This window comes from Vanessa cardui, chromosome 19 (assembly GCF_905220365.1).
Source record: "Vanessa cardui chromosome 19, ilVanCard2.1, whole genome shotgun sequence".
Taxonomy (NCBI): Eukaryota; Metazoa; Arthropoda; class Insecta; order Lepidoptera; family Nymphalidae; genus Vanessa; species Vanessa cardui.
The window spans coordinates 11,461,691-11,486,827 of NC_061141.1; the positions used below are offsets into that span (position 1 = coordinate 11,461,691).

The 25,137-nt window shown below is 33.6% G+C and overlaps 1 protein-coding gene across 1 annotated transcript in view; it reads right to left on the minus strand.

The window, feature by feature from the left end:
- Positions 1 to 21,349, minus strand: part of LOC124538062 (leucine-rich repeat-containing protein 24-like) — a 50,525-nt gene extending 29,176 nt beyond the window's left edge. The window contains exon 1 of the mRNA XM_047115071.1: positions 21,221 to 21,349. The gene's annotated coding sequence lies outside the window, so the exon portion shown is untranslated. The remainder of the gene's footprint in view (positions 1 to 21,220) is intronic.
- Between the last annotated feature and the right edge of the window lie 3,788 nt (positions 21,350 to 25,137).

Sequence of the window (25,137 nt, forward strand, 5' to 3'; positions counted from 1 at the left end):
AACTTGATAAAGTTACAATGTTCCACAGGATTATCAAAAACAACAACAACAACCTGTACATTTCCCAGTGTTGGGCTAAAGCCTCCTCTCCCTTTGAAGAGAAGGTATGAACATATCCGACAACGCTGTTCCAATGCATATTGGTGGAATAAACATGTTGCAGAATTTCTATGATAATAGACACATGCAGGTTTCCTCACGATGTTTTCCTTCACCGCCGAGCACGAGATGAATTATAAACACAAATTAAGTACATGAACATTCAGTGGTGCTCGCCTGGGTTTGAACCCGCAATCAACGTTGAAAATACACGCGTTCTGACCACTGGGCCATCTCGGCTTTTACATAATTAACCGCTACATAAATATAATACTATATCCATATACTGTATCAGAAAATTGTTATTTGCAGTATAAACAAAATAAGAAAACGATCACTTGAAAAGTGCTACGGAAAAAAGGGCTTTGTAGATATCATTAAAATAAATAAATCGTAAGCCATTTACAATCCCCGATTCCTGTTCGCCCTTGGATCTTTGTCACACTGTTTTATGGTAAATTTAACCTACTCGAAAAGAAAAAAACAATTTTCCAAACCATCTCTTTAATTTTGATAAATAAAATGAAGACGTTAAACAATTCATCTCCATTTCAGTTCAAATTACACGCGTGTAAGTTTTAATTTAACAAATTGGTTTCTAAATTGCTGTTAAAAAACGCCGTTATTTACTTAATCATTTTACATTGAGCTACTGACGCTGCGTTTCAAGTTACAAACTCATCGCTTTTATCTTTGCTTATTCATCTTACCTACGTTTCTTTAGTAAAAAATACAGTAAAATAAAAAAGGTTCTTCACCGTTTAAAGAGAAGGATCATTTCCATCATGCTCCAATGCAATTGGTAGTATTGCGGCAGATTTTCATCTGCAACGCTTCGAATTCCTCGCGATGTATTCCTTTCAACCGATTTCAAAACGAAATATACAGACATTAATCACATGAAAAGCTAGTTCTTTCCTATGATGTGTCACAATCTACGACTGAGACTCATCTTTATATTGTATATATTTATACATATATGTAGATAGAGTCAAACGAAACTAGATTCTTGTATCGGTGTGTGTGACAGCTATATTTAATATTATACTACTTTATTGGTGTGCGTTTATAATGGTCAACAGTCCACATTTTGGACGGTCTAACGTTTATAAACGAATTGATTTTTTATATTCAATTCGTTTATAAACAACATTTTTGCATATTATAAATGTGAAAGTAACTCACGACCAAACCGCTGAATCGAATTTGATGAAATTTGGTTTTTAGCTGATACATGACCACCAACACCCTAAAACGCGTGTGAAGCCGAGTACGAGTCTAAATATAACTTAAAAAGCAACATACATTTAAAATTCGAATAACGTTTAAGAAAGTTCTAGAAAAAAATGTTATAAATCGAATTGCGATAAACGACAATACCCGAATAATTGTAACGGCGATATTTTTCACGGCTCTGTCAGCATTTATCACTTGAACCAACCCCTGCGGTTGGCCTGTTACGTTCGCTTCACCCACGTTTCACTCAATTAGGGTAGAATCTGATATTGGAGGGGAAGAAACATTTTATAGGCATTTTTCATCTCGTTCACTGATTGAACTCTTTGCAATTTTTCCACAATCGTTTATAATCTTTAACACTTTGTAATGATGGAAAAGATTAACTACTTAGATTCTTACCGGTTCTTCTCGGTAGAATCTACATGCTGGGCTTAATATTACGTTTAATAGAGTTCTTTAAAATGACTAATTATTTAAAAGTGCTTAAGAAGTAATTGAATAAAGTATATTTAAAAAGTATTAGATGAACTTTATTTATGTTTTAAATATTGTTTAGGGAGTTAGCGAATACATTCAAAGAATGAACGTAGGCTTGTTGCCAGTTGCAAAGATAATTATAAAAAATAAAAAAATATAAACATAAATCCTCTTTCGTTAATCTGACATTATAATTCAATCTATATTATCACTTCTCTATAAATCCAACTAGTATTACCTCTATGCAGTAATCTGTAAATACAAAACAATCTTCATAAAGTTGTTTGCACAAGTGTTGATAGTAATAAGTGTTGATAATCATAATTTTTTAACATTCAAGCGCTACAACGCTTTCATTAAAAAACGTTCAGAACAATCCAGAGATGTTTGAAGGAGCTAGATGCTTTCTTTTCAATAAATTATTTGTGAAAGAATGTGTTTCATCAGCTCTTTGTAGTTATCATGTGCCGCAAATAACTTGTTTTTATTTGAGCATTGTTTTCTGCATCTCTTTGTTTCTCGTAAAAAGTTGTTTTTTTATGCATGAAAATAACATTTCTTTATTAAATAAATAAATAGTTGATATTCTAGATCCAGGGGACGACAGAGCAACCTAGTTTGGGCTCCAGCTCCACACACAATTATACTTATTATTAAGAAATTCTGTGCGAGAAAATAAATTATTATTTATATAAATTATAAATGGCATGGGTCATATCAACTTTTTGACTAGAGTTTATTTAGTTCTAGAATCTTCTGTAATCCCGCCTGGATAAGTACAAACTATTTATTTGATGTATTCTAATGCCAAACAGCAATTCTTGTATACATACAATACGTATCGTTTCCTACATGTTTGAAGACTGAGTAAGCCAGGACAAATTCAGACACGACGGACATAACATCTTAGTTCCCAAGGTAATATTAGCGCTGGTGACCACATACCATCAGATGACCTATTTATTTGTTCTCTACCTACTTCATAAGAATGATCAAATAGACGAATCATAATAATTTTTTATGACCAAAAATTTTTCGTCAATTTAACGAACAATAAATTTAAAATCGTTAATTACTTCCTGTCCGAAACACGTTCTAAATTTAAACGTTAAAATAAATTCCACGAATAAAGTTCCATTGGTCTTAATGATATTACAGACCCGTATAGCTTTTTAATTACGTGATCCCGAACAAAACACCTGTCTTAAGAATATTTCAGAAAGTTTCAACGTCGTAAGCAGCCGTGACCTACTTCGCGAGTTATTTTAAACGCATTAAGTACGGTTCGGTTTTAATCTGCGGTAAAAAGTTATTCCTGGTTTTATAAATGATTCCACATTAACAATTGTCTATACTTATTGAAATATTTATCAAGGCTATCTATAAGACAATACTGCTGTGTCTAGACAGCTGATAATTGGAACATGATGTTTTGTAAAGTAATTATACGCAAAGAAAGATTGTAAGGAGATTTAGACTTTAAATCGGAAATGCAAGGTCCGTACAGACTAGAGAAGCTGTCTACCTTCATTATATAGTATAAATGTGAAAGTAGCTCTGTCTCTGTCGCTCTTTCACAATCAAACCGTTAAACCAAATTTGATGAAATTTGTTATGAAGCAAACTTGAACTCCATGAAAGGACATAGGCTACTTTTGGCTTAACACATGACAACCAACACACTAAAACGCAAGCAAAGTACGGGCGACTAGTTATTGAGATAATTGAAACAATTTAGCAACAAATCGAATGCTCAAAAATATTCCACGTGAGTGAATTACCGGAACGTCGGCCAAACAACATCACATGATAGCTGCACAGGAGATATTATAGTGAACATATCGAGTACTGTCTCTTTTACTCGAACAGAAATGTCTGTTCTTGTTGTATCAGTTACATGAATTGAAAAGTTCACATGCAGTACCGATGGTTGGACGTGTTTTACGAAGTGTATACGCTCACGTTGCAAACTGTTACGAAGACTTATTTATGAGACAACATCACATACATTACTCTGATCCCAATGTAAGTAGCTAAAGCACTTTTGTTATGGAAATCAGAAGTAACGACGGTACCACAAACACCCAAACCCAAGACAACATAGAAAACTAATGGTAATCTACATCGACTCGGCCGGGAATCGAACCCGGGATCTCGGAGTGGCGTACCCATGGAAACCGGTGTACACACCACTCGACCATGGAGGTCGTCATTTGATAAAAAAAAATCAATACCTTTTTACTGGCTCAACCAGGAGCTTGAACTCAGAACTTAGAGACCTTCAGCGTTAAGCTACTTACTAAAACGATGAGGTATATTACAACAACAACAGCCTGTAAATTTCCCACTGCTGGGCTAAGGCTTTCTCTTCCTTTAAGGAGAGGGTTTGGAACATATTCCATCACGCTGTTCTGACTGTTGTTGGTAGAATACACATGTAAAATTTCTATGAAATTAGACACATGCAGGTTTCTTCACGATATTTTCCTTCACCGCCGAGCATGAGTAAAATTAAGTACATGAATGTTTAGTGGTGCTTGCCTGGTTGAATCCGCAATCATCGGTTAAGATGAACGCGTTCTAACCACTGGGCAATCTTGTTTAATGTATCAAGAGGATACATTAAACACAGATATAATATCGTAAAAGGGTGAATCACATTTTTTTATCTTCAACGACGAAAGAAATTTCTTCAACAAATTGTAGGATTAAATGTAATTAAAACGGACATCAATCAACATAACGAAACATTCAATTCCGTTAACTGCATTTCTGTTTTCAAAAAGGAAATGCGGAGAACACATTGTATCAACAGTTCAATATAATTTATTACGTCACATATCTAAAATCAAAATTTTCTTTATTTACACAGAAGCTCTTTTGAATAAGCATCGTTAAGTGTACTTGGTAGTATTGTTTTGTGCAAATCTGTCTTGCTAGGAACCGTCAAGACATCAGCTATTCTACCGTCAAACATAACAACAAGGATTGCTATATTGTTGTTATATTCCCATTTAAAGAAAGGGCTAGCTTCCAAGGTTGATAGAGTATTGACAACCTTAGGAATGATCATATTACCTTTAGGTTCCCATAGACATTGGCAGTTTAAGAAATGTATATTGGCTACCTGATTGTCACCATAAAAGATCACTTTTATTCATGACCTTGGCCCATTTTCTTGTTCATTTACCTATAAAAAACGATTTAAATGAATGTAAAGTTAACACGGATTTGAATTGTAATATATGAAGAAAACAAAGCAGAATCAGTACCAAAGCAAAGTCCGTATTACCAGAACTCTTTTGATAGGCGAGGTAAGTAAATTAAATTTTGTATAACACTAATCCTGCATTGATGAAAAACACAGAAATGAACATGCTTTTTCATCATCTTTATTAATCAGTCTTTTTTGACATGATATGTAAATTTATGTAATTATTTTGGCCTAAATATTACAAATAATATCTGAAGAAATGAATCATCTAACCTTGCTCGATTGAGTTATTTATTTGATAAGAGAAATAAAACGTCAGATCCAATGATTAAAACACCAGAGAAATAATTACACGTGAAATAATTTACTGCGGCTATTAAAAGAGATTTATCGTACACGGGATATGAGTAACAGACGGACGTATAAACATATGACGTATAATATTATGGATACGTTATGCTAACAAAGGATTTACTAACGAAACTAGGTCGGATATTCCATATGTTTTGTTTGAAATACTCTTGATTGATATGTACAAGCAACGGTAATATGATATTTTCAGACAATATGAAAAAAACAAAGTTCCGAATCGCGCTAACGTTTGGTTCACCGCAATTTTATATATATGTTCTCGATTTTATTATAGTAGGAACTTTTGTAATGTTTTGTTTTATTTCTATCACCCTGTTGTACTGAAAAGTATCGCGGGAAACTAAATCAAATTGGGCGAACGTTATGGTCCTTCGAGCCGGATTTCACACTATCGACTGTGGCTCATGACTGACGTTGGCTATTTTTGTAAAGGCCTAAAAAGGGTATAATTTGCAGTCTTAAAATATATGTATAAACGTAAATTTTTGAAAGACATGTTGTCACTAGTGGCTTCGCTTTTGTTTCGTTAGATTTTATTTAAGGTTATGTATACAAAGCAGACTATGTCAAATTTACAACAAATTTCATGAAATTCGATTGAGTGGTTTGACAGTGAAATCGTAAGAGGCAGATTTACGAGTACTTTCGTATTTACAATATTAGTATAGATACATATTATACGTACACTGTAATCTGACGTGTCAATCATGTTGAGATATCCTCTCGCCTAGTTTTACTGCGTTACGTACGTAATATGTACACACACATTTACACTTTTGCGCACACACAGCTGATCCTGTAAAGGGCCGCTTTCGTCAATCAGAGACGTGATAACGTTAATAAATTAAAGGCTTTGTTTGAAAATAAAATTAAAACAACATTTAAGAGAAAATTATAACGCTTAATGTAACTGGGTTTAAGAATGACTTAAAAAGCGAAGCGTGCTTCAGTTGTCTCGAGTTATTTTTAATTCAACAAGACAGCTGAAATACGCATCTGATTTTTTGAATTAATGTAAAATATCATTAATTTTTCATTTAGAACATCAAAAAAAGTAAATTAAATATTATTTGTAAAATTATGATTATTAATTTTACAGTACCTGTGTTCACATTATACACATATAGAGTTGAAATATTGCCGTAACCTTGGTCCTTGATGGACATAATCTATGTTATAGTTGTTCAAATTAAATTATCTGATTTTAAAATGGCTTTGAATATATGTGTTCTAAATCTTTAAAGACCAATTAATACATAATAATATTACTAAGATATTTATGTGTTTATAAATTATAACTAAATATGCTGACCACAGCCTCATGGGACATATTAGTCAGCAAGATTGGTGTTGGTGGCGCATTGGTTATATTTTAAGCGATGGTTAATATTTCTTACAGTAACAATACATACGTTAATACATACAAGCTATTAATGAAATGTTAATTTAAATAATAAATATTATTCGTCTAATTCATAGTATACATATAACATAAAAAGCTAATGATTAGAATTTAAACAACAATAATGAAAAGTAAAAAAAGAAACAATGATATTTTATTCCTTACTAGCAGTGTCCATTTTAAACGAGTTACTCGAGATTTAACAGATTTACTTCCTATTTCAATCCCGTGATTTTTAATAGCTCATGGCCTTCAGAGTTTAAATGTTAAATTTCAACAGCAATTTTAAATGTGTAGATTAAAACTTCTCCATTCGATTATTTCTTTAAAAATATTTTGCAGACATAAACGCGCCCTTCTATTTAAATATGTCGACAATGTATGTGACTAGATCTTAATGCATACACGAATATGAAGCCTCAGTTTGTCCAAAGTTGGATGTCAATATTAAAATTCCTTTATTGTTTAAATTCTTTCTTTGTCGTCACGTCGGAATTTAATAAACGCTTGACGAAAAAACGGATACATACGTGAAATTTCGCGCGATGTCGTGCGACGGAAATTGTGACATGTCTTTTGAAAGTTTAGGAATACTCTATTTTCGTTTTGTTATAACATTTTTAGATTTTTGTTTATTTTTTTTTTTGTATTTTCGAATGCGGTCAAATTGTGGCACATAGACATTGGCTCTGTTAGGAATACTAACCATTATTTCATCAGAAAAGGCCATCAACCTTGGGAAGTAAGATCTTATGTCCCTTTCTTTTGTAGTAGTTACACTAGACCATACACCATTAAATACGGAAGACAATACTTTTTTATATAAAAAGAGTATTTTTATTATTAATTTATATATTTAAAACGCCTGGATGTAGGCTCGATTTCCATTCACTACTCACACAGGACACTAATTACTGTACAAAACAGCATTCTAAATCTGTTTGTTTGAAGAGAGCAACTATGCGAGTTTCTTACCGTTTCTTCTCGCTAGAGGCTGCTTTCCGAAACGGTGTATTTAAATATCAATGAATCAAAGAGCTTCATACTGAAGTTAATTTCATTTAATTTGGTTAGTAAGTATTGTTTTTTGCAACAACCTAGATGGGCTTATAAAAAACCCGTCTGGGTAAGCTACTCAGATAACTACCAGTCTACTAAAACTAAAAAAATATTATTGATAAAGTTTTGAGCTTGACTGAATAAATATTATCAGTAACATCAAAAGAAAAACTTTGCATTACTTTCTCAGTTAAAATATAGTTACGCAAAGGTCATAACATGTTAGACCATTGTTTAGAGTGGTTTTATAGTCTCTATTATAAGTGTTATGTATCATACAATATATACGAAATATATTGGACAATTTGTTTATCACTTACATTACTCTGATTCCAATGTAAGTAGCTAAAGCACTTGTGTTATTGAAAATCAGATGGAACGATGGTACCACAAACACCAGACCCAAGACAACATAAAAATACTAATTAACTTTTTCTGCATCGATTTGGCCGGAAATCGAACCCGTGACCGCGGAGTTGCGAACTCCTGAAATCCGGTGTACACACTACTCGACCACGGATATCATCAATGAATGATGAAATATAACTTAACATTCAAAAACTTTTCACACATGTTCCGCAAAATAAAAAAAAGAACCAATATTTAGAACAACTGTCAATTGAGATATCATCTTAACATGTAATCTTGAATGCGAAATAACTCCTAGTTCTGATAAAAACACGAATATTTGCTTTTAATATAAATCAAACGTTAACGCCTCAACTATTTCACGTTTTATTGTCGTAATAAAGTTGATCACGTAATAACAAAATCCAAAATAAACACATCACTCATAATATGACAAGGAAAACATACATTCAAGTAATAAGCCTATACGTCCAGTAAAGAATTAGCTAGATAACGCTTAAAATAGCTACGTATATAGTAGAAATAAAGCTTTAATGTAAAATAAAGGTGGTAGGGCTTGGTGGTAGGGCTTTGTGCAAGCCCGTTTGGGTAGGTACCACCCACTCATCAGTTATTCTACCGCCAAATAACAGTACTCAGTATTGTTGTGTTCCGGTTTGAAGGGTGAGTGAGCCAGTATAACTACAGGCAAAAGGAACATAACATCTTATATCCCAAGGTTGGTAGCGCATTGGTGATGTAAGGTATTCATGTTTCTTAAAGCGTCATTGTTTATGGGCAGTGGTGATCACTTACCATCAGGTTTCATATATATGTATTATAAATGCGAAAGTAACTCTGTCTCTTGATCTTATATGACTCAACCATTTGTTTTAATTGGGATGAAACGAGCTTAAACCCCAACGTTATTTTTTATGCCTAATAAATACCAACTCCTAAAACGTATAGTTTTGAAATATCGATACTGAAACTTTGTAAAATTGGTTCGTTAAATCGGAATATGTTTATGAAGAAGACAACAAATACCCATCTATAGAAAGATAGATAGATAACACGGTATCTGACTGTTAATTATGAATAAATTTATTCTGTGATATATTTATGTATTTTGTTTATATAAAACAAAAAATTAAGCAAAAACAATATTGTTAATTAGTTCAGTACTGTTCCTAGTATTAAAAAAGTTTCCAGGGAAATATGAAGTAAGGCATAATGTATGCCGATAACATTTTTATGTATTCTTATATAATCGAAAATAAATAATTTATCTGCCAATTTTCCAATCCGGCCGTCTAAGCGGATTGGCTAATGGGCCAACTGGTGCTAAGTGGTCTCTACCGCTCATGGACATTGGCGCTGAAAGGAATATTAACTTTCTTTACAGCGTCAATGAACTACTATTCTTGCGGATACTAATATATTATGTAGGTTCCCTGGCTCACTCGTCCTTCAAATCGGAGCATTACAACACTTAGTATTACTGTAAAGTAAAGTAACGTAACAGCACGTAAATTTTCCACTGCTGGGCTAAGGACTACTCTTCCATTAAGAGGGGTTGGAACATATTCCACCACGCTGATCCAATGCGGGTTGGAGGAATGCACATGTAGCGGAATTTCGATGAAATTAGACACATGCAGGTTTCCTCACGATGTTTTCCTTCACCGCCGATCACGAGATGAATTATAAAGTACGCAGTAGTGCTGTGTACGTCTGTAATTGGTACATACATCAGATAAGTGTCAGTTTTAAATGTTTAGTTTTAAGTGTTTAATGTATGTACTGTTGATGTGCCATTCAAATAAATAATAATAATAATAAACAAAAATTAAGCACATGTATATAGTGGTACTTGCCTGAGTTTGAACTCGTAATCATCGGTTAAGATGTACGCGTTCTAACCACTGGGCCATCTCAGCTCTCAGTAAGTATTGCTGTGTGATGATAAAATATGTGATAGATGACACGTGGACACGTGTATAACCTCTTCTGGACAGAAGAGATTATACAATCTTACTACTAAGTAAAAACCTTGAGAGTCTACTAACTAGAACAGAATTATACTGAATTTAACTTCGTATATCCGAGAGCAACATAAATATCCATTAATAAATAACATATTAGAAAATAAAACCCCTTTGTGTGCGAACGGTACAAGTGATAATTACAGCGATGTCGACGACAGTAACGTCAGCACAAACAAACTTTTGTAATTAATCATGGAATCCCTCAGAACATGTGTTTTATTACCGCAAATTATAATGCCCGACTTAATTGATTATCCTCTGAGTATACTTTTAAAAGGCAACTTTCAAGGACGTTCGCGATGTTAATATCATATATTTAACGTTATTTTATGGAACCTATTCCATTTTTAAATTAGAAATTCGGTTGTGATGCTATTATGTAGATGTTGGAAAAATGAAACTTGGTAATATTATATTTATATTTCATCTCGTGCTTGACCTTGAAGGAAAATTTTCATGTATGAAGAATTATATTTTACCAAAAATTATGATCATCTCGTCTTGATTGATCTCGGTTCTCGTTTGCGGCGGCTATTCTCAAGAGTCTTGAGAGATGCGTTGAACATATTACATTGTTGATTTGTGTACATAAACACAATTTTACTTTCATTGTCATGGTTCGGTAATCCTACGAAAAAGTTCAAACGAAAACCAACGCTAAGTACGAAAATATTAATAGTAACGAATTCCAATATTCAGAGCTGACACTGAGAATAATTGATACGTTAATTTTATGTTAATCCTTCTCCATTAACCCAAATCCTCAAAGTACAGTTTTAGTGGCTATTTTGACGCACTCAGTACCCTCATAACTTTCTATTCTTTGTGGAGTAAATAAATATATTTAAAGTACAGCCTTATAAGCTAGCCTAGTGGCTAGCTGAGGTAGTCCTCAACGACGCAAACACTGGGAAAGTCTATCACTAGCAGTTGGCTTTATAAATTACTGTGACGTCATATAGACCTGTAGTAAATTATATTATACATAGATTTTATTTGTAAATGTCATAGAGGAATGTCATTATGTAGATGTTAGTATGTATGTCATGCTTATTTGCGGATCCCCCGTTCTATAATTGCTTGTTGACTTTAGAATACTATACACACACAACTACAATTTAATGACGTCAATTACTTCAAAACAGAGTTCGGAGAGCTAATTCGATTTTCACATCACAATTTGTGTTACCTCTCGATTTGCTATAATACTTCTTATTTCAAAGAATATAAGGTTGATAGCAAGTAGTCGATTTGCCAATTATGTTATTACCTTTTTAAAGTCCAATTATTAGCATTTACAGTATAATACAGTCATTGAGGGTCTCCATATCCAAAACGGAGGCCCTCCTCTTCCACGGTCCACGGAAAGGACCCCCACGAGGTGCGAGTATCACCGTCCACGGGACGGTGATCAAGGTGCAGGCCCAGATGAAGTATCTGGGCCTGATCCTGGACGGTCGATGGAGCTTCGGGCAGCATTTTATCCAACTCGGCCCGAGGCTCATCAACGCCGCCGCCGCTCTTGGTCGCCTCCTTCCGAATGTGGGGGGGCCGGGGTCATTATGCCGGCGTCTCTATTCCGGCGTAGTGAGGTCGATGGCGCTTTACGGTGCCCCGATCTGGATAGATGCCCTCACCGCTAAAAATCGGGCCCTGCTGCGCAAGCCGCAGAGGGTCATAGCGGTGAGAGGCATCAGAGGGTACCGTACGGTGTCGTGGACTGCGGCGACACTTCTCGCGGGCGATCCGCCCTGGGAGCTCCAGGCGGAGGTGCTCGCGGAGGTGTACCGGTTCCGGGTCGAGGCGAGGGACCGCGGCGAACGTCCAGGGTCGGCGGAGATAAAGCGGATCAGGGCTCTAGCCCAGCAAGCCCTGATCGTCCGATGGCAGGAAGATCTGGGGTCACCCACGGCGGGCCTAGCGACAGTGGAGGCGATCCGTCCCCACTTGAGTCGCTGGGTCGAGAGGAAGTACGGCACACTGTCGTACAGAATGACGCAGGTACTTACTGGACACGGATGCTTCGGTAAGTACCTGCACGGGATAGCGCGGCGGGAGGAGTCACCCTGCTGCCACGAGTGTGGTGCGCCAGTGGATTCGGCGTACCACACCCTGTACGAGTGTGCTGCGTGGGGGCCCCAGAGGCACACCCTTGCGGCGACTATGGGCGGAGACCTTTCGCTGCCGAGCATCATCAACGCCATGCTCGGTAGCGAGATGTGCTGGTCAGAGATGCGCTCCTTCTGCGAAAGTGTCATGTCGCAGAAGGAAGCCGCGGAGCGGGAGCGGGAAGAGAGTGCCGCCGCTGACTCGCTCCGCAGAAGACGACCGGGGAGGAGGAAAAGGCGCTACGCGCACCTTCTCCCACCGCCTCAATAGGCGCCGCAGGGACTAGGGGGGTCCCAGTACCCCGGGAATCACCCCTAGGTGTTAGAGGCCCGCATAGGTGGGCCGACCGTCAGGGCGTCACGGTAGCATGCGTAAGCGATCCCGTGGCGTCCATTGAAAGACGGAGAGGGTACCGCTGGTTTTTTAGTGGGTAAACCCGGCGTACTTGGGCGCACTCGGCGTCCAGGGCTCCGGGGAGTCCCACACACCCCCCCACTTTCCATCACGTGGGGGAAGCGCGTAATGCGTTTTTCCAGCGAGAAAAAAAAAAAAAAAAAAAAAGTCATGTGAGAAAGTAACTCTGATTTTATTTAATTATATTTCCATTACAACTGACCTTTTGAACCAATCCTCATATAATTTGACAATAATTTATTACCGTTTATATTAAGCGTTTACTACACGTTACGCGATTAACAACAAAGAAAAAATACACAAATAACACTCGTGGTTAATGTAACACGGAATATGTTTCAATATTATTTAGTCATTTTTAATATTTTTTGTTATTAAAAAAACGGCTTAAAAAAATGAATGTTCTATGAAGTTCTAAACTTATATGACGCACAGTTTAATAAATTATTGGTAAACAGATAAACTTCAGGCGTAGGCGTATATCTACTTTCAACACCATTTCGTCCGTATGTTACGAATTTGCAACGATTATCCTGTAATGATTAAATCATATTACGCATCACGTAACCAAAGCGACATAAGTTTCTCATTAACCAAAACGTACATACATATGTATATGACATGGCTCATCAAAATGGCATATTATATTATTTATTAAGAGAGTACTATTTAGAAAAAATGCCAGGATTTAAGCTCGGGTTCCATCACAGGACACTAATTATTATAAAAATAGAAAAAATATTGTAAAAACATGCGAGTTTCTTGGCGCTTCTGCTTGTTAGAGGCTGCTTTTCATAAACATATTATTGAAATATTGACGGTTTCTAAAAGTCTTTGTTATAAAGTTTACTTGAATAAAATTGATTTAATTTGCATAAGGAGTAAAGATAATGATAAATTTAACTTACTAAATGACTGAAGATTCAAATAAAATTAATAACCCATTTGACCTAAAAATTATGTACTGGAACTTTGAAAATAATATTAAAGATATACCTGATCATTTGTTTAAAAGTGAAGAAACAGATTAATTAAAATTAGATCAAAATATTTCAGACTTATTAACAAAAACGTGAACTTCGGAACATTCATTGTATTATTAATTATCTTTACAATTTATTTAAATATATTATAATTGAGTGCAATATTGTTGATATAAGATAAAGACATATTAATCAAGAACGGAGTGGAGAACAACACAGCAGAACTATTAGCCAATCGCATGGTGTATGCAAATCTCAGATTTGTTTTCTTTACTCCTACTGCCATTGGTATAAAATCGTAGGCGGCATTTATAAACCGATAATCCCTCTATTTATTTTCATTTTAAAACGTTTAAAATTCGAACAGTATCAGAGAGCTGTCTAAAAATAGCGTCACTATTAAATCGATATAAACCATGCAATATGTTTTAGCCATTAGTGTATGTGACGGGAGGTTGAAAACTTCACTGCTAATGGAGCAAGGTATGCAAAAAGGTGGCCTGCTTCTATAAAATATAGCCCTCCGCTTAAACGTTTATCGATAATAACATTTTTAGTACAGCTTAATATATTATGGCTACGTATAAATCTGTATATTGTATTTTTACAATAAATTACCTTAGAAGAACTGATGAAGGAAAGTCACCTGTTTTTTTATCGCATATATAAAAATTATGTCGTACGATAAGGTAAATATTTTTTTTATATTTGAATTAATGAGTTGTAAACTAGTGTATCTACGGACACTTTGGGTATAACATACTACCTAAGGTTGCTGTCGTTGGAAATGTGAAGTATATTTGATACTTAACTGCATATTGGTATGATGACTAAGTAGCTGGAATGCGTGCATCTTAACCGATGATTGCGGGTTCAAACCCATCGTGAGGAAACCTGCATGTGTCTAATTTCATAGAAATTCTGCCACCTGTATATTCGACCAACCCGCGTTGGAACAGCGTTGTGGAATATATTTCAGCCTCTGTCCTCAAAGGGAGAGGAGGCCTTAGCCCAGCAGTGTCTTACTGACTGTTGTTGTGTATAGTTCTGACCTCGTTCCATCAGATAGTAAATTTGTCACTGCACCTACTCTTAAAAAAGATAATGAATTATTTCTATTATTACCTTTCTGGTTGATCCAATGTCAATCAAAATATTACAGATTTCTCGGAAATAAAAATAGATTATCAGATTAAACAACTCCGACAAGCATACATCCAACCGGCTTCTGAAACCTTATGATTGAAATAACAGATTTAACATTGTAAGCAAAATAATTTACAATGTTATATTTTTTAATTAACCTTGCACTTTATGATTTGCGGAATAAAAATAGAAGTTATTAGATCTATACAACAACAACAATAACAGCCTGTAAATTCCCACTGCTGGGCTAAAGGCCTCTTCTCTCGTTGAGGAGAAGGTTTGGATCTATGATCTAAACTAACTTATCATTACAGGTACTCTTGTGTTAATTATGCCCAAATTATATTTGATATTAAAAATGAATTGCAATGATTTCCAGTCTTTTGACTTGCTTGACATACTGTAAGACCTAGGTATCAGAAGCCTCAGCAGGGCCAAAACATTTACACAAATACAAAGAGGCATTATGAGGTATGAGGTTTAAATGGCGAGTCTTATAAATAAAAATACAATGGGCTTTCTAGTAAAAATACTTATTAATGGCCCAAAGATTGTAAGTTACTAGCGATAGCAATCAGGTACTTAGTGGAGAGCTCTCTGGCTGTAGTAGATTATCATCAACGCCTCTCTTGTATACAAGCATTAACATAATAATCATTTAATTACTATTGTTGATCAAACACTCCTGCGCTGTGCTGCTTCGAGAAGGAATACCATCATCAAAATTGATCAGAGCATCATCAGATATATTTATATATAAGCATCAACCATACATATACCATTAATATAAAATGCTACGTATACAAACGAATAAAGGCGATGAATCCAGAAGCATTTCACACAAAAAAATCAATCCAAGACGCGGCAAAGCGGCATAACGAAACCACTCAACGTTAAATCAAAGCGAGATATGTATGAAATGAAAACTGTTGGATAAATTCATTTTATATATCATATCTAGTGGAAATTTTAGACCTTAACGGCAAATTGATTGGCTAAAAATCCATTGGATATATCGTATAGCCACTTAGCTCAATGATAAGCAATGGCTATTCGAGTTTTTGCGCTCCAATACTTTTGCGGTTATCGTAATACAAGCGTTGAATGATTAAAATAATTTAAAGTATTTTTAAGACTAGTAGGATAAATTGGATGTTGGAACCATTTATTGAAATCTCGTGTTTTTTCGAGTGTAATTCGTTCTATTAGAATGAATGCGTAAAGCGTTTATTTTTTCGCTAATTGGATTTTTTTTTTATTCGATTATTTTATATTCGTAATTCGAATTTTGGTTATAAATCGACGACAGGTAATAAGCAATTTATCGAAAAAGTGTGTAGATTTAGATCGCTTTTGGAATGTTTTTTGATTTATTTACGTTATAGTTATGTACATCAAAGATTTAATATACACAAAAAAATAATCACTTTACAAATAAAGACCGCGGAAAACAGAAGCATTGCTAGGATTTTTACTGTTCGAAATTCCGATCCGGTTTTTTTGAACAAAAACGAACCAACGATTCCAAGTGAGATAATAAAAATACTATCAATAAATATTTTCAAAGCGGTTTTATGAACTAATAATTAATAAAATTATACGGTAATAAATATATTTATAAAACAGCTTAATTTGACTTTTACAATAATTTTTGAGCTGACATGGCTCAGTGGTTAGAACGCGTACATCTTAACCGATGAAAGCGGTTTCAAACGCGGGCAAGCATCACTGAATTTTCATGTTCTTAATTTGTGTTTATAATTCATCTCGAGCTCGGTGGTGAAGGAAAACATCGTGAGGAAACTGCATGTCTAATTTCAACGAAATTCTGTCCCATGTGAATTTACCTATCCGCATTGGAGCAGCGTGGTAGAATATGCTCCTAATCTTCTCCTCAAAGGGAGCCTCTTATTATTATTAGGATACTATATTACAATAATCTTTGAAAGATCAGAGAAGAAGACAATATCAATATTAATTTAATTCAGCTTAGAGCGTGTCCTTTAGACTATCTGATTTTCATATTTGAAGATTACTTGGCTTTTTCTCATGGCAATTAAGATATTATATCCTTTGTAATTGTTATAAGACTGGATCATTTACACTTGAAACTGAAATACAGCAATACAAAACATTTATGCTTAGCAGGGAAATAAATTAGAGTTAACCCAGCCTACGCAAAGTTTTAATATATTGTACTCAAGAAATTCGGCTGTTAGTGTTTGTTGTCTGCCGTCGTAATATCTTTGAAGTTATTTATTTTTCGAATAAGACCTTTGTTTTAGACTTTTTTCGAAATTCAAATTGACAAAATTTATTTGTGGCAAACCTGTCTGGGTTGGTACCATTCACCTCCTAAGACGACTTCCGTGGTCAAGTAATGTGTACATCGGTTTTCATGGGTACGCTACTCCGTGGTCCCGAGTTCAATTCCCGATATAGAAAATTTTCAGTAGTTTTCTATGTCATCTTGGGTTTGGGTGTTGGTGGTAAAGTTGTTACTTCTGATTTTTCATTGTGCTTTAGCTAATTACATAGGGAACAAAGTACCGTGTGTGATGTTGCGTGATTTTTTTTTATTATCTTCACTGATCATAATGATGTTTTACCGACAAAAGAACTTATGGTTTCCGTCTTGACGCTTGAAATGTACACGCATTTCGTTCCCTAGATTGGTGACGCATTGTTAATTTTAAGAAAGATTAATATTTCTTGCTTCTGGGCTGTGGAAACCGCCTACCAATTTAACGTTGAAAAATTGATATATTATTGTGCTGAAAATTTATATTATTATGCATTTTTTTTGTTTATGCATTTTATCAATGATGGTAATCAATCTTTATTATGTGAAAAATCTATTATGTATTACATAGTTCGTTTGGTTTTGATTACTTTTATTCAAACCAGTATTATGTGAAGTCGGAAATCGAACAATTCATGTATCCAATTTTTTTTTTCGTTTTATTTATAAAATCTCAAATATTTTCGGTATCAATAAAGATTTTATATCCATTCAATATTAATCAGCAATATTGTGCTGCTATCGCATTATTCGTGACGTGACATTTGACTGCTTCAGAAAACCAATTCTAACTGATCTGATTGGAGTTTCAAATTTGTTTGTAACATAATTTATGCTAAGACTTTCAGTCCTCCTATATCAATTGAATTAAAGTAATATTCTATTAATGTCTCACTGGTGATCCAAACCGTGTTCCCTTGAAAAGAAGAGTTTTACAACTTATTCCACAACAATGTTCTAACGTGGTTTACACATGTGGCAAATCAGTGAAATACGGAAAATTACTTGTTTGATGATTTTCCTTCAACATCTAGTACGAGGTAAATTATTTAAGCACCAATATGTACCTATAGTATTTTTAAGTTACGATATTAATTTGATTTCATAAAGAATTAATTTGAATAGGGAGGCACGTCGTAAAATATTGTAAAGTTAATCAAATTGCTTTTCTGTTAAACCCTGCATTGCACGATGGAAATTTAAATAACAAGCCGCGTAGAATTATACTCTAAGACAAACTCCGAAATATCCTACTGTTTGGCGATTGGTCACTGCCTTTAGGTTTTGAGTTTGTTATTCATTATGTATTGGATATAAGTGTGGTCGATTGTTATTTGACCTTTCCTTACGTTGTTTCACTCCATTATCTAGCGTTAGATGAATTATAAAAACTAATAAGTCCATGGATTTTGGATTGAATAACCTGGCCTTTTATCGACTAATCATTTCTATGGAATTCACTGCTTTATTATTATAAATATTCACCAGAGACCTGGTGAACTGGCTCTACAGATAAGGAGATGTTACGCCAAATCTCCAATTATTATCATTATATTTTAGGTACAATAGATATATCAAATTCGGATTACTCGTTAGTTGATCTACGATTCAGATGTTGATTTGCGACTCTGACTACTAGAATTATATTTAGTAAGTATAAAAATATATATGTAAAAATTATTAGTATATGAATCAATCTATCATAATATATTTTAATTTTTTTATGAGTCGGGTACTTCAGCACTTTTCAATAATAGTAAAGGCCTTCATTTCATCCCATCCCTTTTGAATTAAATAATCCCTTTTGAATTTTTCAATCGTCATTTTACAGAATTGTATTAAATGGCAAATTAAAAACGGGTCGAAATGTATTTAGTAGAAATAGTCGAAGGGAAAAGGTTTTGGCCCATCTATGAGATACCATCACACTACATAGTTTACGGATAAAAGTGTAACAAATTTTCATTAGACAAATGTTTTTCTCCCACGCGAAACACGATGTGAATTAATAACAAATTACGTACATTAAAATTCAGTGATGCTAGTTGTTGAGGTTGTATGTGTTCTAAGAACTATACTGATAAATATATAGAACACTAGTAGTCGCCCTCGACATTGCTCGAGTTTTAGGGTGTCCTTTCTTAGAATTCATAACAAATTTCATCAAATTCGATTCAGCGGTTTGGTCATGAAAGATCGCCAAACAAACAAAGTTACTTTCACATTTATAATAACAGTAAATATAGACTCTAGCAACAAAATATATTAACAGTGTTTCGACTCATCGATAATAAGAGTATACAAGATAGACCTACGCTCCTTATAAGATGTTTTATATAATATATAAGCCTGAAATTAAAAAAGAAATGTATAACAAAATAAAAGCACATAAAACCATAATTTATGGCTTAATCAAGTATCAAAATCAATGTTGAAAATAGCAACAGTACAAATCACGACCGCACGGAATGTTAGCAAGAATGTTAGCGGCATTCCCTTTTCGAATATTAATTCTGATTGATGCGGAAAATCAACCAGCCCTGTTACCGGTGTTAACGCAAATGGGGCTACAAATTATATACAAATACAGTTTACGGTTTTACACTGAGTTTTTTGAGCAAACCCTTAAATAGATCCAGAGATAGTAATGCCAAATATGTACACGTATGCTATGCTATATGCATGTACGCTTTTGTTAGTTCATTTTTAAACAAATATATTAAACAAGCTGTACCTGCGACTCCGTGTTTGTTTGAATTTAACAAAAAAGTTATTGTTGTAATAAGTTACTCCTTATAAAAGTAGCTTTTAACCAGTAATATTCCCGTCAAGATCGGTCCTACCGTTTCAGAGATTTTGTTATTATATTATTTTGGTATATATCGTACCATATATACTTAAGAATGCATTTAATAAAATTATTTTAATATTAAAAAATCAGACACTCCAATTTTATTATATAGCTACTTCAAATAGCTCTATGTAAAACAAATATCAAAATTATGTTTAAAAATTAGTTAACGACATTTGACCTTCACGTATTAAGATAATCATACGAATTTAAATAAAGGCTTACAATATGATATTTTCCTATCTCTTTAACAGTCCAATATTTCTTACGTAATAGAGATATTAAGGCTGTAACTTAGCCCAAGTTTCACAGACTTTAATGCTTAGCTTTAAACCTAAGTGAAGCTAATCTTTGACCTAAGTTGCTTTCGGTGTTTATGTTACAATAAACATTTTTTTCTTTTAAATGTACTTGAGATTTATTATGATTAGATGAGATATAGTAATAAAATAATTTAGTCCTTATTTTCTCCAATTAATATTTTTAAATTACTTTTTATCTTATGCATAAACTTTTTATATATAGTGTGTATATAATAAATTATTTGTTCAAATTGATAAAGACATCCTAAGTTATAGACTAATAATAAGTTTTATAAGGTTTATTGGGAGGCATACCGTACTGATATAAGGTTAATTCATTAGTAAGCTTTGAAAATTTTGCTTGTCATTTGTACATTTTATAAAATTATTTTTGATCATTTTAATGAATAAATTTTTATGTTATTTCTAATAATTAAAGCTTGTGATTGAAATGTTAGCAAAAGCCAATAAATTCTTTTCCATCCTAAAGTATAAATAAATTATTATATTTGAGTTTTTTATTGTTTAGGAGTAAATAAATTTTAAAGTTTATGTATATGTATACGTAAGATGGAAAACTGTTTTAAAAAGTCAATACGATTAATATATATTTATCAACTTTAAATTTTGTGTATGAATTAAATTTATTTTTATTTTTTATTTCATTTTGTATAAATTTAAGAGATAATAAGTGTTTTAAAATATAACAAATATTTTAAAAAATATTAACATGTTTTCAAAGTGTTTCAGATTTTTAACCATACCTTTTTTAAGCTGGTCTTTAATAAAAAGAGTATTTATTATTTTATAAATTATAATATTTATTAATTCAAAAATTGTTAAAAATGTACTCACCATGTGCGGAACCGGGGATTCCTATAAAAAGTCACAACACATCACATTCGTCCAATACGTCACTCTCCACAGAACATCACTAGGTAGACGAATCCCGGAGCGCGAGACACGCTCGGGCGTCGCGGCGGCTGCAAAGCTTATGGATGCCGGGATAGCGCCCCCCACCCCGCATCCCGGCGCCATGGCTATCCCATAATATTTCTCTTCACTATTGCGCAATGCATGTATGTACTGCATACAACGTTAACGTCTCACGTATCACTTTTTAAGACGTTGATTATAATTTTCTGAACAATTACAGTTTTATCTTTAAACTTTGTTAAGGGTGATTATGGAGTCAAATGTGTATCTTTTTATTTCGATAAACAAATGAAGATCACACCTATTACTATTTAATTAAAGAATCGATGACTAGTAATTAATTAGAAATGAAATTTGCTTCAATACAAGTAACTATAAATTACATTATAATAAAATAGTCTGTTTTTATGTTTAATTTAGTTTTATTAATTATTCTTTGTAAAGATTTGATATTTCAATTTGGACTCGTATATACACATGAAACATTGATATATTAAAATGTTATTAATTTTAACATAGCTTATAAAATAAGTTTAAGGGTACTTGACCAATCAGTTACTGCTTTCCTAAGTCCTACCAGAATTTCCCTGCAGGCACTTTCGAGTTTTACGTTAGGCTGAATTTATAGTTACCGCTTCGAACGGCAGATACAAATATACAGAAAAATCAAAATATTCTTTATCAAAGGTTCATATAAGCACTTTTGAATAGTTTCGGACCGGCGTAACTTTTTTATCAAAAATATCTGTATTGATAAGTAGCCTTTGGAAATGTGTCACCTCGACCAATTTTGTCCACCGTATATATTAGATACTTTCCAATGTCTGAGGTTGTAGCACATTTTCAACTTCCAGATTCCACGTTGTAACAGAGAATTTCGACAGAAAAAACTAATTACTTTTAATCAAACCGACCTGTTTGCACACCCGTCCTTGGGATAGATTTGTTAGTGTATGGTAGTTTGTAATATTCATAATATCATATGTACCTATTAAATTTTTACTTCACGCATGACAATTCTTTTTTTAAATTAAAAACATAAAAAATGTTTTTGGTGTTGAATTTGAATTGAATCTTCTGATAAGATGACATGTAAAGTAAAAAAGTAAAGTAACAGCCTGTAAATTTCCCACTGCTGTAATAAGGCCTCCTCTTCTATTTAGGAGTGGGTTTGGAACATAATCCACCACGCTGTTCCAATGCGGGTTGGTGGAATGCACATGTGGCAGAATTTCGATAAAATTAGACACATGCCGCTATTAGACTTTCACCGCTGAGTACGAGATGAATTATAAACACAAATTAAGCACATATATATAGTGGTGCTTGCCTGGGTTTGAACCCGCAAACATCGGTTAAGATGCACATGTTCTAACCACTGGGCCATCTCAGATGACATGGCCCTTTGAGAATTATATCTTTTTTTCGTGTATGTAGCTTTCTTGCAATAGGTAGGAGTAGTTTCGTGAAAAGGGACGGAAGTGAGTAACAGCCAGTGAACCGTACCCTATTTGTTTTAACCAATTAGCGCGCTCATTCCTTGAGTTGGCCGTCAAATGATATCTACAAATTTTCCAAGAATATATTATTATGTTCATGTTGCTCATTATTAAAGTATCATATAAGACCTTTTTTTTAAATAATTGTCTTAATTTTTCTGTGACCAAAATTATTGTTTCTGTTTTAAAACTATATGAACTATTAACGCCGTCAATTTTTCTTTGAGAGATAACCTCTTATGAGGGATAATGTCTTTGAATATTATATACAAAATATCCTCGAGCACAATTATTCCATCTATAACCAATACTACATGTATAGCCAACTTTTGATCCAAGATTGGAACGAAATATTTACGACGTGAAACGTCAATAGATTATTATCGATAAAATACGTCTGGTAATTGCCTGCCTGCAGATGATTTCATTATCAACGTCTAGACGTTCCTCACACTTCATACGTCAAACAATCTTTCAAAGTTTTATTATCACTAGCAAAATCTGACAGACGCCCTGTGTTGTCATATTTCATTTTACATACACATTATACAAAAAATAATATCTATTTTATTAGTTATTTATCTATTTTTTTTTAACTCACAGAACTTAACAAATATTAATTACCAGTATTATTTCTTGTATTGGTTATTTGTATTTATTTCATTATCTATTTTATACTGTTTATTATTTATATAAAAAATATTGAGAAACAATATAACATCGTCATTAAAGAAAGGCGGTGTTGTCTGCAGATACAAAAAGGGATACAATTAGGCTGCAAAATTATTTCTTTTGCTCGATATTTGAATTTTGTTTAAATGAAAATAATAAATCAACATAGATCCAATCATTAATCCATTCTTATTTCAAAATATTCTTTATCTTTTGAAAATAATGTATTGTAAGAAATAAAAGCCAGTTTTCATTAACATTGTCGATGTTTCTAGAAATAAAATTTATGTTTATGTTTTTTTTTTTTTAGACATAGGGGCAAACGAGCAAGAGGCTCATCTAATAAAAGTGACCACCGACCTAAGCGTAGACACTGGGCAGCTGCAACACCGGATGCTTTCAAGGTCCTTGAATGTGTACGTACGCAATTTGTCATTGTTCATAGTTGAACTGTGTTAATAATTATGAGAACACCTTAAACAAATAATTACAAAAAGTTCTAAAAAACATTCTCATCAAAATACATAATCTTATCGACGAAACAGCGCTCTGTACGTATTATTAAAAAAAAAACAGTTTTTATTCAAAATTTCTTAACAAAAACGAAAATTAGTTTGTAAATTCATTCCATTCAATTGTAAAACTATTGAAATTCTTTGAACTAATTACAAATTAATGAATTTCAATGATATAATCTCTTTAGATATTATTCACACAAACATATTTTATTCAACGATACGAATGAAATAAGCATTCTTATACATCATTTAGTATAAGGATGGCTTCCGACGTTATGACCACGAGTGTTAGTCATTTGTTACACCTGTGGGGTACTACGACTATTTTTTGACTTATGATACCATGTATGCCAATAATGATAAGTTGATAAGTTGAACTAAACTAGAACTAGAACTAAAAGCTTAATAAACAAACAAATAAACAACCTCACTTCCAAATTTTTGTTTTTAATATTATTTTTAATGAAGATCTTTATTAAAACGAACTAACTAAACTTCTTACGCACAAACTTTTACCTTCCACTTTATATAATACTCTTAATTGCACTGGGAAATTTTACATGGTAATTTTATACATGAAATTATTGTTCACAATGGCGGGCTTATTTCTAAAAGAAATTTCTTCCAGCCAACCCACAGCTGTAAGAGATAGTGTTATATAGCAGGTATAAATAGTGCAACATTAGATACGCTTAATAATATTATATAAAAGGAACAATTTTAATATAATATATATGACTTAAATAATTTTACCACCTAAACGGTTGAATTAAAAAAAAAACCTAAGTCCTTATAGAATCGCACTGCATATCGTATTACTTACTTGGTGGTAGGGCTTTGTTCTAGCCCGTTATTCTTCTTCTTATACTTCTTCTTGTTATACTTATTCTTCCGCCAAATAATAGTACTCAGTATTGTTATGTTCCGGTTTGAAGGGTGAGTGAGCCAGTGTAACTACAGGCACAAGGGACATAACATCTTAGTTCCCAAGGTTGGTGGCACATTGACGATGTATAGAACAGCTAATATTTCTTACAGCGTCATTGTCTATGGGTGATAGTGACCACTTACAACCAGGTGGCCCATATGCTCGTCCGCCAACCTATACCATAAAAAAAATTGCTCATAGCCCCAATAATAGGTCACG